Source organism: Pleuronectes platessa, chromosome 7, assembly GCF_947347685.1.
Source record: "Pleuronectes platessa chromosome 7, fPlePla1.1, whole genome shotgun sequence".
NCBI lineage: Eukaryota > Metazoa > Chordata > Actinopteri > Pleuronectiformes > Pleuronectidae > Pleuronectes > Pleuronectes platessa.
In genome coordinates, this window is record NC_070632.1 from 7271830 (window position 1) to 7285959 (window position 14130).

The following is a 14130-nucleotide window of genomic DNA, read 5'->3' on the forward strand; positions in this document are numbered from 1 at the left end:
CTTCATCTTCATCGTGTTTATTTTCATCTTAACCATCAGAATGAATCTTTAGCTGCTACACCCCTCTAACCAGCGCCGCCACATTCCCCCACATGTCCCATCACAACGCTGCATCACATCCCTCTCTCTCTGCTCCACGCAGTCCATCATCATCAGGTCACTCATGCTCAGCTCATTAGTGGTAATTAATGGTGGCCGAGTCCCAGGCTGCCCTCGGAACGGTGGAGCCCCCCCCCCCCCCCCCCCCCCCCCCTCCCATCCCGTCCGCGGCAGGCACAAGTTGTCTTTCTGCCTGGTCGACTGTGGGGACTTCATGTGCACAGCTTAATGCATGTGGGCTGAGAAGCCAGAGCTGGAAAGTGGCCAAACTCAGAGTTAAGTTTTTTTTTTTTTCTAATAACCTTTAAGAAAATGAAGTCTAAAGAGAAAGTCTGACTCTGAATTGAGGACATTTCTACAGAAGCGATGGAATGGTTTGAGAATAGAAGCTGTTCTGGTGGAATTCTGTGACGTTCGTCCATGTGTGATAAAATCTCAACAGTGTCAACACTGGGTGGGTGGCTACGGCTCAGGAGGTAGAGCGGGTCGTCCACTAACCAGATGGTTGGCTGTTCAATCCCAGTTTTGCTCGCTCTGTGTGAATGAAGCACACACGCATGAAGTGCATCAGTCCATGATCTCAAATGGGCGTCGTGTTAACTGGTTTTCTGAAGGTTCTGTTCTCCTGATTTCTATTCTCTGACCAGCTTCAGTCCAGAGAGCTTCAGTGAAGATAAGCAGGAGGATGCCAGTGACATTATTCAGTGCAATACAAGCTGACTGCTATTGCACAAGCACCAAGTGGTTATGAATTGCACTGAGCGGGTAATAGGAAATAAGGATTCATGGACTTCGTGGTCTAGTGGCAGAAACTTGGACTATGGGCAGAGAAGGTCTCTGGTTCATCTCTGGATCGACTCCACGGAGAGACAACAAAAGACGAACCTGGATTGATCTGTCCAAAAATCCAAGAGTCTCCCTACCCTGTCTAGTGCCCCTGAGCAAGGCACCTTACTCCGCCAACATCTGCTCCCCGAGTGCCATACATGGTCGCTCACTGCTCTGTGTCCTGCACCAGATGGGTCAAAAGCAGAGATTAAATTTCCCTACCTGCATGTCTGTGCATGTGTGTGGGACTAATAAAAAAATTAATGCATCTTAATCTTAATAACCCTTGTGCCAGATTTATGAGTCCTGAGTCCAGCAGGCAGACCCATGGCCCAGTCACACTTTAACATCGTGCCGTCAACACACTTGTGGTAAAGGTCTCCATGCTGGTGTTAATGGGATTTTTACTCAACCTACCATCCACTCCCCGTTTACGTCTAATCAACGCTTTTCTTCACAAGAAACGAGCTCCGTAATTGATTTTCTCTGTTTGCGTTACTTAGTGCCCTGAAGCCATTAAGTGCCGTCTACTCTGTTTTCACAATATTCACTCGTGTGGATTATATAACACTGGCTTTGACACCGTGGGTTTAAACAGCCAAGGTCTTGATGGAGGGTTATGAGCATGAATAGACGACCGGAGGCTTTGAGCTCAAATCTGCCTTCTGAAGTTTTTCCAAAACCACTCAGCTCTAATCAGACCAAGCATCAGAGTTACCCCCCCGACCCCCCCCCATCGGCCAACGGACACTTATTTTCTTTTAATTCTCTCCAACAATGCACTGACTGTGCTCACGAGTGACCCTCTGGTGTGTGTTCGGTATTACCGCGTGTGTGTGTGTGCACAGTGACAGTAAAGCGTGCCGCGGCGATTAAGTGCCCCAGAGCACTGATGTGTTTTTCTGCCTCGCGCCCCGCGTGTCTGCACACAAGGTCGCTAATCGTCCTTTGACTCCTTTCACGTACGACGATTCCAGAGTGCGGTGGTCGTCCGTATGAATCACTTCATGCCATGTCACATCACCTGCCTCTCTGTTATCCAAGCAGCGCTGTACGATGCTCTCCTTGCCCCTGCCATGTCAGAGTGAAGGATGAATGACAGTGACACTGACGTTAAATGTGTCAGGGGGCCAGAGGCGCTGTCAGGACCAGGACACATCGGTGGTTTAGCCCGGAAATCTTATGATGTTCACCCAATAAAAAAAGAGGAAAATGGAATATAAGAGCACACAAGCGCTTCCAAAAGGTTGTGTAAGGTTTGTTGGTCAGCAGGATTACACAAAAAAACGACAGAATGCATTTCTGTTGGACAAGGGCCACAGAAGAGCCCATTAAATCTGGGGCGGATCCAGAATTTCTTTCTTTATCACTGTCTTTATAATTGCAAGATGAGATGAGGTTGTTTATTGTGACATTTTCAGCAATTTCCCAAGGAAGACTTAATGGATCCTGATGACGGAGGAGTGCACTTTACAGAATTATATGTCATTTCAGCAGCAGGAGTAAAACCCCCTTTAGAGAAATCCTGAGTTTTATTGTTGATGAAGTCATATGTTAGATCGTATGTTGCAGTTATGAGAATTGACAAACACTGGTCTTGTAGCTTCTGCTCCGTTTGAACTATGACAAATCTGAACGATGACAAACTGTACTAGCTCCGCGTCTGATGCTTTCCTCTTCTTCGTCTCCGATGTATCATCCGTCCACCGCTCTCTTCCTCTCTGCTCTCCTGCTCTTTGCAACCAAAATCAAACAAACTCTCAAATAGTTGATGTGATGATTCGATTATAAACATCAAAAAGCATAGAAACTGCCGGATGGAGCTGCAGGTTAATATTCAACAGTTGCTGTTGTTGTTGTGTTTGTTGCTATTGACTGTGTCACTCACTGCAGTGAAAGTGGATTCTTTCTTCTGATAACATTGATCTTCCGTAAAATCATCTCATCCTTCATCCCTTCCCCTTTGTGCTCCTGTAGCTCTCTCTCCCTCTCTCTCTCTCTCTCTCTCCCTTTCCCTCTATTGTATTGTAACATTGATGCTCTCCCTCTTTCCGTCACACACTGGTTTTCCTTGAAATCACACCCATCATCTCATCAATCAATCTGGATGTAAGGAGTCGGCTGTGGCGCAGGAGGTAGAGCGGGTTCGTCCACTTCCCAGAATGCCTGTGACATGCAGCGAGTGTCCTTGTGCAAGGTGCTGAACTCAGAACATGAGTGATGTGTGATGGGAAAGAGCTGCATATAGAGGCATTTATGAATAGGCTAATTTGACTTGTAGTGTAACGTGTTTTCAGTGGTGTTAAGATGAAAAAGGCACTCGATGAATCCAATGTAATTACCATATGTAAAGCTGTGCCTTGGTGATAGATGGTGTGCTTTGTTGTGGTAACGCTAACCTCACCAACCGGAGCTTGTTCTCACGTCCTGACTCAGAAAACTCTTCTTCCATCTCCTCCAGCGTCGCCTGCTTCCATCAAGGTGATATGATAAATAATAATAATAGTTGTGAGGACCATAGACACTTGTTCCTGGCCCTGTCCTCATCTGGGGGATTATTTTTGGAGAAATAACACACCAGCTCTCCTTCTGCCCATTACATTGAATAACAACCTTAGCTACATCACCACCATCGTTAAGTGACTTCAAACCACATGAAAATAAAAGAATTTCCCTCGTGAGAACTGTCGGGGAGTCCAGACACTTTGATGACACCACATCAGTATGGAGGCATTGTATCTGAGCTCTTTCTGTTGGTTTTTTTTCCATTTTAAGAAGTGGTCACCAGTTACTTCACTTGTTTTGGATTTGGCTGCAACACTGTTTAACCCTGAAACTCCAAAAGTGTTTTTTTGTGGACTTAAACATTTCACCCATCCCGCCCCATCGGCACAGTGCTGAGTAGATAATAGGTTAATGATAAGATACATAATTTTATTGCTGTCCTAAGTAGAAGTAATCACTGTTGTCTTTAAATGTAATGTCTCAACACATCACAAATCACTCCACATATTGTATTTACAGAATTCACGGATAAATGCGCAGGAAGGAGTAAGAAATAAGAAAGGGCAGGGATTTGTGGGATATGAAGGCAAACCTGTCCGCCATGATGTGCTACCATCAACACTAACCCCCCAAATCACAGTGGAAAGGTAAAGGAGAAAAGGACTGTGCCTGTTCTTACTGCATTTTGTTTCCCAGAATGCCTAGAGACCAAACCGTGAGCAGCCACAACTGAGAGGGAAAGACTCAAATTAATTTGTTAGCTCTCAAGAAGAATGATATAACTTTTTCATGAAAGTGGAATGAGGCGAGGCAGTTTTTGGGGATGGTAGGCGGCCGGGGGGGGGGGGGGGGGGGGGGGGTGGAATGGAGCTGAGGAGCTTGCGGTGTGATGGGAGGAAACAGCAGATGAGGCATGTGAAAGGGAAATGCTTAGTGAGTAGCAGGGGTGGAGCAGCGGGGTTTGATTGAAAGCTGAATGGCTACAGGATGCTGCAGTGGACATTAAGAGTAGTAGTCAATGACCGAGTGGGAGTCGGAGCAGATGATGTGTGTGAGGCAGCAGTGGGACACTCTGAGCAGGGAAACAGCCACGAGAGAAACCTCTCTTGAGAGACATTACAAGAGGAACCTCAGCATGTTTGCCTACATGCAGTTTTTCCTTAAATATATAGCGCAGGATATTTTTGGACATGTTTAGGATTTCTTGCACATTGGGTGCAAACCACAACAGCTTTGCGGGTGACTGAACCAAACCTGAATGGTACATCCCAACATTTTCAGAAAAATACACTTTCCCACTTCCTTGCAGAGAGTGAAATGAAGATTGGTCATCTCAAGCATCTCGACCAGGCAACCTTGTGGTGACCATAACATTCCAGGAAGCACATGACCCACCACAAAACCACGGTATGTGCTTTCTACGCTCTGTCGCCTGGCCCAATTAAGATGATAACTAACTTTAGAGGTGCTGGAATGCTGATTTAGTTATAGCTGTACAAAACCAGGCCAACTGTTACCAAGCTCCATATAGACTGATGATAAATGTGGAATCAATTAGAGTAATTCCCCCAAAACACTTCACTAAAACATGTCTGTTTGGACTGTTGGACTGTGCCTGTGGGGATGCTGGTTGCAGCTTTTCTCTCTCAGTCTGTAAAAGTGACCTGCACTGGTTGAGCAAGTGAAGAGCAGCTGCACTCAGTTTGCAGAACCCTGACGCTGCACCACCGACCGTTTTTTGATATTTAACATATTGTCCAAATCTTGGGTATTAACAACACACATGGCGAGTGTGGAGCTTTTACGATGAACTATTCTTAAGATATGCAAGCTGAGATAAAAGACGGCGTCCATAAAGCTTTAAAAGTCTGCGCTGAGGATGAATTCAAAATAAAGCATTTCCTCATGTTGTCAACAGCTAACGATGATTATTTTCACTGTCAGACTGAAAAATGTATGATTTTTATTTCACTTTCAATGCTGCAGTTGAAATCAGAGCCAGTTTAGTGATGAACAGGAAATATGGGAAGGAGGAATACTCGTACATTTCTAGAATTATATTCCATCACTGCTTCACAGAGATATGGATGTTCGAATCCATATCCAGTGGTAACTGATGCTCTGTGCTGACGGGTTAACAGAGTAATGATTAGAGCCTGACAGCCTCTGGTGGATTCATACGTTCATTCTTTATTCTTTGACATTTAAATCCCACATTTTGTTAAATCCCAGCAATGATGAATGGCACAAGAACAAGGACAGCTAAATCAAGCCTCTGTTTTTTTTGTTGTTGGATGCAGCCCGTGTCAGCTAACAATAGTATTGTGCACTCATCCAAAAACGAGGAGCTCCTTGGTGTTCAAATAAAGAGCTATTGTTTTCCAGAATTAAGTCATTGATTGATCCTTTCTTCCCTGTCTTACACTTCCCTGCACCCAATAAGGAAAGACTGATTTTGCTGCCATTTAGCAACGATAAACAGGCCGACACCATAACAAAGACAACAAATGGAAACCGATTGATTTTACAGCATTGTGCTGTCGACTCAGACAAGGAGGAGCAGCGGAATTAAGGTGAGTGATTGGACACGCATCGCTGGTGGAAACTATCAGTACCTTGAATTATTTGCCTTCACATTGTGTAGAAGAGCGTGTCAATATATGTACTTGTTTTAACAGAAAAAGCCGACTCAGTGTTTCCCCCCCAAAAAAAACATACTTGACAAACTCGGGGTAGAGAGAAAAGTAAACATGCTCAAGTTCCTTCAAATTATAAATAATAAAAATCTTATTTAAATAATTCCACACTGGCTCATCAATTTTTAATGCCAAAGCAAAAACTTTAGATTTGTAAAATGTATTTTCATGCTCATTAAAAGGCTAAATGTTCACACTGCACTCCCAGTGTGTGTGTGTGTGTGTGTGTGTGTGTGTGTGTGTGTGTGTGTGTATGTGTGTGAGTCTGTGTGTTTGTGTGTGTGTTGTCCTTCAGGAATCATAACGTAGCTTCTCTCTCTCGCCACTCGCTTATATCTTACATGATGGATGTGACGCCATTTAGGGTAAATCCTTTTTTTGGTGTCCCACAAATGTTTTATTAATGCTTTTCTTTTAACCAAACAAGGGGATAAAACAAGCCAAACTTAAGTTCCTGAAACTCTGTGTAAATTCGATTTTAATTATGTTTAATTGAGGATCGATTTATGGTGAATTGAGGATTAAAAAAACACCCACAGAGGAAAACGGTAAATACTTGCTGACAAAAATACCGCACAACAATTACAAAGTTAAAGATTCAGCTTTTAAAAGCAGTGGGGATATGGGAGGGTGTCTGGGTAATATCTGTCAGACTGTTGTCCACTTCAAACGATCAATAAAGTTAATTTAGATGAAGCGAGGGGGCACTGCGGTTTTTTCCAATTGTACCACGAATTAACGAGAGACCAGAGCGTCTCTCTCATCTTTAAAACACCTCTTTAATGGCCTGTATACATAGCACGGGGGTCATGAATGAAGCAGAAGTCGGAGGAGTAATTACAGACGAATGGTTTATTGACTCCATGAGGACAGAAGAGGAGCTTCAGAGGATGTTCCCAGTGTGTGAATGGAAAAAAGAATGGCGTGGACTCATGTCAGTAAAGCAGCTTGTGCCACACCGGTGCCACTCGGCCCTTGCAGGGACTTTACATTCGCCAGAGAGATTTGATTTGCCAAAGAACGTCTGGCAAGCCGTTCATATCCTGCCTGCGGTGACGGTGTCGGTGATCCTTTGATTCACTCTGGCTGAAGGCAGGAGACAAATCACAGAGAGAGTCGCCATTGAGCTGTTCAGACTGCACACGGGGAAATGAGGGGATTTTCTTTGCTTTATCTGGCACATTGTGAGGCAGCGTGCACCTTGGGCCCGTGAGCAGAAAATAACACACAGGCTACATTCTGTGTTTGCTGCTGAAGAAGCGTTCGAGCTTCCCATCGGACATGGCAACCTCCCTGAATGACAGGTAATCAATCTGACTGCATCCACGAGGGGTTCGGTGCGTGGAGGTGCTGAAAGGAAAAGATCTGTGGGTGTTTCTCTCTCTCCTGTTGCCTCAGTGCAACTACAGTCGGCATTGATTCACTCTGACTGGATGAAAGTGACTCTTTGATTCCAACATTCATCAAGACATCCTGTGCTGCTTAGATATTTTGCGACACATCGTATATGTACTGTACAGTGACGTTCAGATACACTTATATAAAGTCTTACACAGATTTCTATGCCCTCATGTCCTTTGTGGCTGGGCGAGTCCAACACAGAGTCTTGGCAGGGTCAGGGCTTTACCTCACATGCATGAAATGTTAGGGACTGTGGTAAAGTTATTTGAGGGGGGAGGGGAGGTCAAAGGGAGAGTATGTATTTAGTTTTTTACTGCAGAAGAGGAAATATTCTTATCCCAGATATATTCCTTTATTATTTTAAATCTGGCTATATCTGCAAATCAAACAGTTAACACAACAAAGATGGGTTTTGTTTCCATATTTAATTTCTAATATGCTCCTCCATGCTGCTCATCATCATGTGATAGATTTAAGGGACAGTCCTCCAACTACATATCTCACAGAAAGGAACAAGTTCATTTTCCAGAATCCAAAATGCAGAAAAGTTGTCCATTTATGTTTTTTGTAAAAAATAATTATTACGCAAGCTCTAGAGATATTTGATTGTATTTGCGTTTTTATACATCGTCATTCTTTAAAAACTTGACTTGACTTGACATAAGGGTTTGATAACCACATTTGAGGAATCTCAACCAATTTTTTGTCATATATATATATAATCTGGCCAATATATCTTTCATCGGCGCAAATAAATGGGTCGGGCTGCTCATAACTTACAGGCTTTATCTTCATCTGCTCGGAATCATACACATGTCTGTACATTTCGGTTTAGTAGAGTCTAGGGATGAGGAGGAACTACTGCGGCATGCAAGTAACACAAAGCAGCTGTTTGTACTCACTTGAAAATAGAGAGTGGTTAGAATATTCATCGTTATGTTAACGGGAGAGGGGCTAATATCCAAAAAGTTTTTAAAATGCTGGGAAGGGTCTTTTAATGAATTAATTATAACATTCAACCCACCTCTCCAGACCAATAATTTTCATACAGTCCCTAAATTAATTTGGATTAAAACATCAATCAAATGACAAGCTACTGGCCCGAGTGAACGGAGACGCAGAGTGCTGCATGTTAATGTCCGGCACTTTTGAATTCAAGTCATTATAGTTATAATTATAGGTTTCTTTATCCTTCTTTCATACTTCTCTGAAATAAGCACATTGTCCTCTCTGCTCGCTCTAATGCAAAATTTTCTGACTAGCCATGAGAGGCCTGGATTATCAAAGGACAGATGTGACAAAAAAAGGCAGCGGGGAGTGATGAGTTGAGTGCAGGAAGAGCCGGATGCGAAAATCAAGGGAGCAAATCGATAAGAACCAGGGAGACAGTGATGGACAGTCAATAGACTCGAGTAGATTCGGAGACGCCGCAGCCAGGAACCGACAGTCGCTTCGCCTGTCATCAAATATTACGCAGAGACAACCTGTCCGGACGTGGCTGCCACTCAGCCACAAAGAGCCTTCTGCTGCCTCTCGTCGTGACCTTGTGACACGCCCCCCCCCCCCCCCCGATACAGAAGAGACAAAAATACAATCTGAAGGTTGGAGCGCAGTCACAGACGCCCGTTGGTGGAAAACGTGATAGTGTTGCCACGAGCAGGACAGAGCGGCCCGCGGGACCGTGTGAAACACAATCGTTCGCCGCCAGCTCCAGGTCAGCAACTTCTGCAGCACCTAAAATAGGCCTTTTGTTGTCGACCCCTGTAATCAGTGTTTAAAAGAGCCGCCACATTACAGTACATTTGGCTTTTGTCGACCGTTTAACTCCGCTTATGTTTAGCACCCAGCGGCTACACGCAGGCTAAAGTAAGGACACACGGGGGAACAAAGGAAGTCTTGGATGTTGTTGTACAGAAACAACCACAGCTGAGCTCACATCCAGAGGGCGTCGATACCAGGATGACATCAGTAGCTGGAGGCCGTCCTCGCCACTGGCCGGCAGCCATTCAGCTAGGAGCTCAAAGACGAACAGAGCTCCTCCCACTCGGCCTCAACCGGAGGGCTGACGGGCCGCTGGCTCACCCATCCAGAACATTGCACTGATTGACCAGAAAACGTCCATAGACATAACAGTCGCGCATGAAACTGACAGGGGAAAGGGAGCGAGGGCAGCAGAGTAAATTGTTGGATTGACTTAACACAAGTGGGAAGCAATAAAGCTCCCCACCACACAAACTAATGACTACAGCATGCGGACTGCAGGGTGCAGTCCCTCCCTCTCTTTTCTACTCCTTTCTCCTTCTCCCACCAAAGACCTTGAGAAAAAGCAAAAAAAGAAATGTCCACTCCAAAACCGAGGACAAAGCTGTCATTTCATGTAACTAGCGGTGGACACTAAGTCATTCAGTTTGCATGTTGTTGAAATCAATCCAACCTTTTTTGCAGAAGTCGCCATGTTAATGTCCCCGTTGTGCCAAAGATAACAGAATTTTTGCTAATACAGATTTATCAGCGAAGGCTAACGAGCAGGGCTGACCTCTCTGTGACCGGGCACGTCTCATCTGTGATATTAATTGAGAGGTTTGTCTGAACTCTCCCGGCGAGGCAGGCAGAATGATACGCGACACCCGTTATTACACCTGCCAGGCTGCGTTTCCTATAGGGAGACTGGCAAAGATAAAAAAAAAAAGACAGTAAGCAATAGCAGCGTCAGAGCAGAGGGAAGAAAGAACCAGTTCAAAGGGGTCACACACTGAATCTCTTTGTAGGCGTGTTCGGTATCTGACCTGCAGGTGTCCGAGGCCGTAAAGGAAGAAACACTCAAACTTAAAAGGGAAAATATCCTGCAGGCGTCGGATGTGGAAGACAGGATGATTCAGCAGGTGATTTTTCAACTTCTCAGTTTAAAACGCCTCTCATCATGATTGCATAATAAGTTAAAATAAGCAGTGAAGAAGGACGTCTTGCTACATCTTTTTCATGAGGCATGACTGTAAAGTATATATGTCTGTGGAGTTATCAACACTTTTGGCAAGAATTTTAAATTCGATGGGAAATCCACACAAAAAATGCCAAAGTGCTGATTTGTTGTTTAATATAGATTCAATATACAGTTATTTCAATTTTAATACATACAAGTATAATCCAGAGCATTGTCATAAAACAGGTAACATTATCCATTTGTTTAAAATACTACTGTATTATTGATGTATTTAAGTATGTGTAATATGTGTACTTAGGATATATTTTTTTAATATCAAATACACAATGTATGTGATGTCGTTTACAATTTCTCCATGAATTCATACATTTAGGAATCTTTATTTTAGAAAATAAATAATAATTTAATAATTTGCCTTTTTTGAACATTGGTTTGATTAACCATTAGATATATTTTTTTTTAGTTTTGGGAGTGCTGGTTTTAAAAGGCTGGTCTTTCCATCCGTTTCCATTCTTTAAACCCACCTGCGCTTGTCATATTCTGGCTGTAGCTTCATTATTAGCGTATATACCTGAGAGTGGGATCAATTTCCTCATTTAACATGTATTAATAAAGAGAACAAACACATTTCTGTAGTTGAATGTCCGGCAGAAAGACTGTGTTTGAATACCGGAATCTTTTTTTTTCTGTGACATTGCAAGAAATTTGACCTCCTTTCCTTGTTCTCTGTTGCCACTTTATATCTGTAATAATATAACAGAGTTACCTCTATAGGGAGGCAAACCAAAAACAAAAACAAGTGTACAATAAAAGGAAAAGCAATAAAAGCTGTCCTGCTATAAATACAACCTGTGTGAAGGTTATCTGGTAATTCTACTGACTGGGTCCACGAGGAATTGACTCAGCTCCTTATGCCAATTTATGAGTCTGTGGATTATTTTGTCTGTCACACTGGATTACATGATATTGTACAGTGTTTGTGTCCGTGTGCAGCTCCAGCAGGAGGAGGCACACGGCCCGCGCGCTGTCTTCACTGTGCAGATCCCAGCACAGCTAAACACTCACAGGATGATCCCCCATTGATCGCACACACACACTGATCAAACACCGCCGTGTAGCCACTTGGAGTGCAGCACGTTGGAATCCATTCATCGCAGATATATAACTTTTTGTATGTATTCCGAAGTGTCCTGGCCGCCCTCCAGCTGTTGTTTAAGGAGACGTCAGTTCCCCGAGTGTATCTGAGGCACCGAGAGCCATTAGCCCATCTGGATGTTGTGCTGCGGCCTCAGAGAGCATAGATCTTCCACTTCTGTAGATGTGTGTCCCAGAAGTCCTCTCTATTTATTCTGCACCTCCTCCTGCAACAATGGATTCCCAACCAAAACAAACAGGGGTTTTTCTTTCTCCCACTGATTCTACTTTTATCCTAAACCGCTCCCTGACGCTTCATCCAAACGACTCCCTCATGGGACATAAATAAAGAGCTAGAGGGAGACTGTCACTGTGTGAGTGACGATTTATAGTTTGAAATAACAGTTAAGAGCACTGTGATGCATCCTTTTTGTTGGTGTATTCTTTCTCCAGGGCTGTCTGGAGCCGGCTGAGCTCAGTCGAAAGCTGGATCAGACCGAGGATGTAGTCAAAGGCGACGCGGCGGGGACTTTAATGAGTGCACCCAGGGTGAGGGATCAGAGCCGCGGTGTGACATATTAATCTCCTTCCCCCTCGGGAACCTGACACCACCAGGAACACAACAGGTAAGAGAGGAAATGCAGCTTGCAGTTGTCGGCACCGGGGTTTAGTGCCCGATCGCTGATTAAAGATCGCTCTTGTTTTCTGTCAAACGCACAAACACGGTATAATCCCCCACATGAAACACAAATGTATCCTCGTAATTGTTATTGTAGCAGTTAGCATTTGGTCTGTGGCCTCGTCCTGAACTGTCTTGGGAAATGTGAGTATTTCCTCCCCTTTCTCAAGAGGTGGGGGAGATAATTACATGGCCCTCAGGACAGGGCGGCACGGTGGGGCAGTGGTCGTGCACCGACAGCAAAAAGGTTGTGGGGTTAAACCTGCGGGCTGACCAATGTTTTTCTGTGGATGTTCTCCCCATGCCTGTGTGGGTACGCCGCTATCTTCCCACAGGCAAAAGACATTCAGCTTAGGTTAACTGGAGACTTACTGGCCAGTTGGTGGTTTGTCTCTGTGCGCTGGCCGTGTGATACACTGGGGTCCTGGTCAGGGTTCTAACCTGCCTCTCAGCCAATGGGCTCCAGCCGCCCTGCAACCCTCAAAGGAGAAGCAGTATAGGTAATGGACAATAGAAACCTGCTGGACACCCAGGGGTATGCAATCATGTACGCATTAGTATTTCTTTACATATATGCCCTTCTTATATTTGTTAATTTGTTACACCAAGATAAAGCTAATCTGTGCTAAATGTTCCTTCACACTGACCTTGTTTTAGTCCAAACCTTTTCAGTGGAAGCGTCTTGCAGGATTGCTTTAATCTTTACCTCTGACAATATAATGTGTAGTGATGAGGACATTCGTTCGGCCCATTCAGACAAATGTCAAGATCTGCTCCTGAAGTCAGTGATGCTAGTAGTAATACCATAATGATACTACCATGGCAACCAGATTATCAAACATAACAGGTTCATTCATTTTCTCAATTCAAACAGAAAGTCTGCTTCCCACAGGTCGACCTGAGACACACGCACATCTACAAACCATTCATTGTCAGGTATAGATAGACCAGGCCACACAGGTGATGAAGACAGGACGTACATTCGGTCTAATAAAAGTCTTATTCACTCTTTTCACTTTCAGGTGTGAAAATGACCCAAATATTACCCCTAATAAATCATCCTCCCATGAAGGTAAAGAGTTTTGTGTCTGAATGATCATTTTGGAGAATGTGGAGTGTAACACCACTCAGATCCACTCTGAGACACTTCAATGATCCACGACAATTAAAGAAATAATTGAAATAACATTTTGTTGATTCTTTCTTCAGCTCTTGTCTCAGACTCAATTCGCCTTCCGTCCGCAAACTGGATGTTGTCATCGCGCAGTGAGCTCGGGGAATGTTGTTCTCATGGTAGACCTTTCTTCATGTGGCTCTCTGCCATCTTTCCTTCATTACACCATGAGCCCAAACCACCGCCCCCCCCCCCCCCAAACCAGTGTGACCACAACCCAAGCATGTGGGTCTCCTCTATCTCGTCCAAATAGGTCCGCTGAGTGGTGTGATGTCATCGGGCAATTTTCATTAGCAGAGCTCACCGTGAACATGTGAACATCCTTCGCAAGTGGAGACAGACATGAGCAATTAACGATTTACAAATGAACGCTGTCCCCTGCAGCTGCAGTGATACTGTGAAGGAGCAGCTGAATGTGTGTGTCTGTGTGAGTGTGTGTGTGTGTGTGTGTGTCTGTGTGTACGTGTTGCTCTGTTTGCAGGGACAGAAATTACTAATTAAGAGGAGCTCGTTGGATAAAACCTGACGGGATTATCTCATGTGACACACCCGTGTTAAAAAAACTCCCTTCCTCTCCAGCTGCATGATATCACTTCTGCGGTTTGGGCCCCGAGAGATGAGCTGGTATTCTCTGTTAAAGACCCGTCAGAACCATCCACAACAAAACCCAAAT

The 14130-nt window shown here is 44.3% G+C and overlaps 1 protein-coding gene across 1 annotated transcript in view; it reads right to left on the reverse strand.

Annotated features, from left to right (window-relative positions):
- Positions 1-14130, reverse strand: part of btbd11b (BTB (POZ) domain containing 11b) — a 70908-nt gene that overhangs the window by 36469 nt on the left and 20309 nt on the right.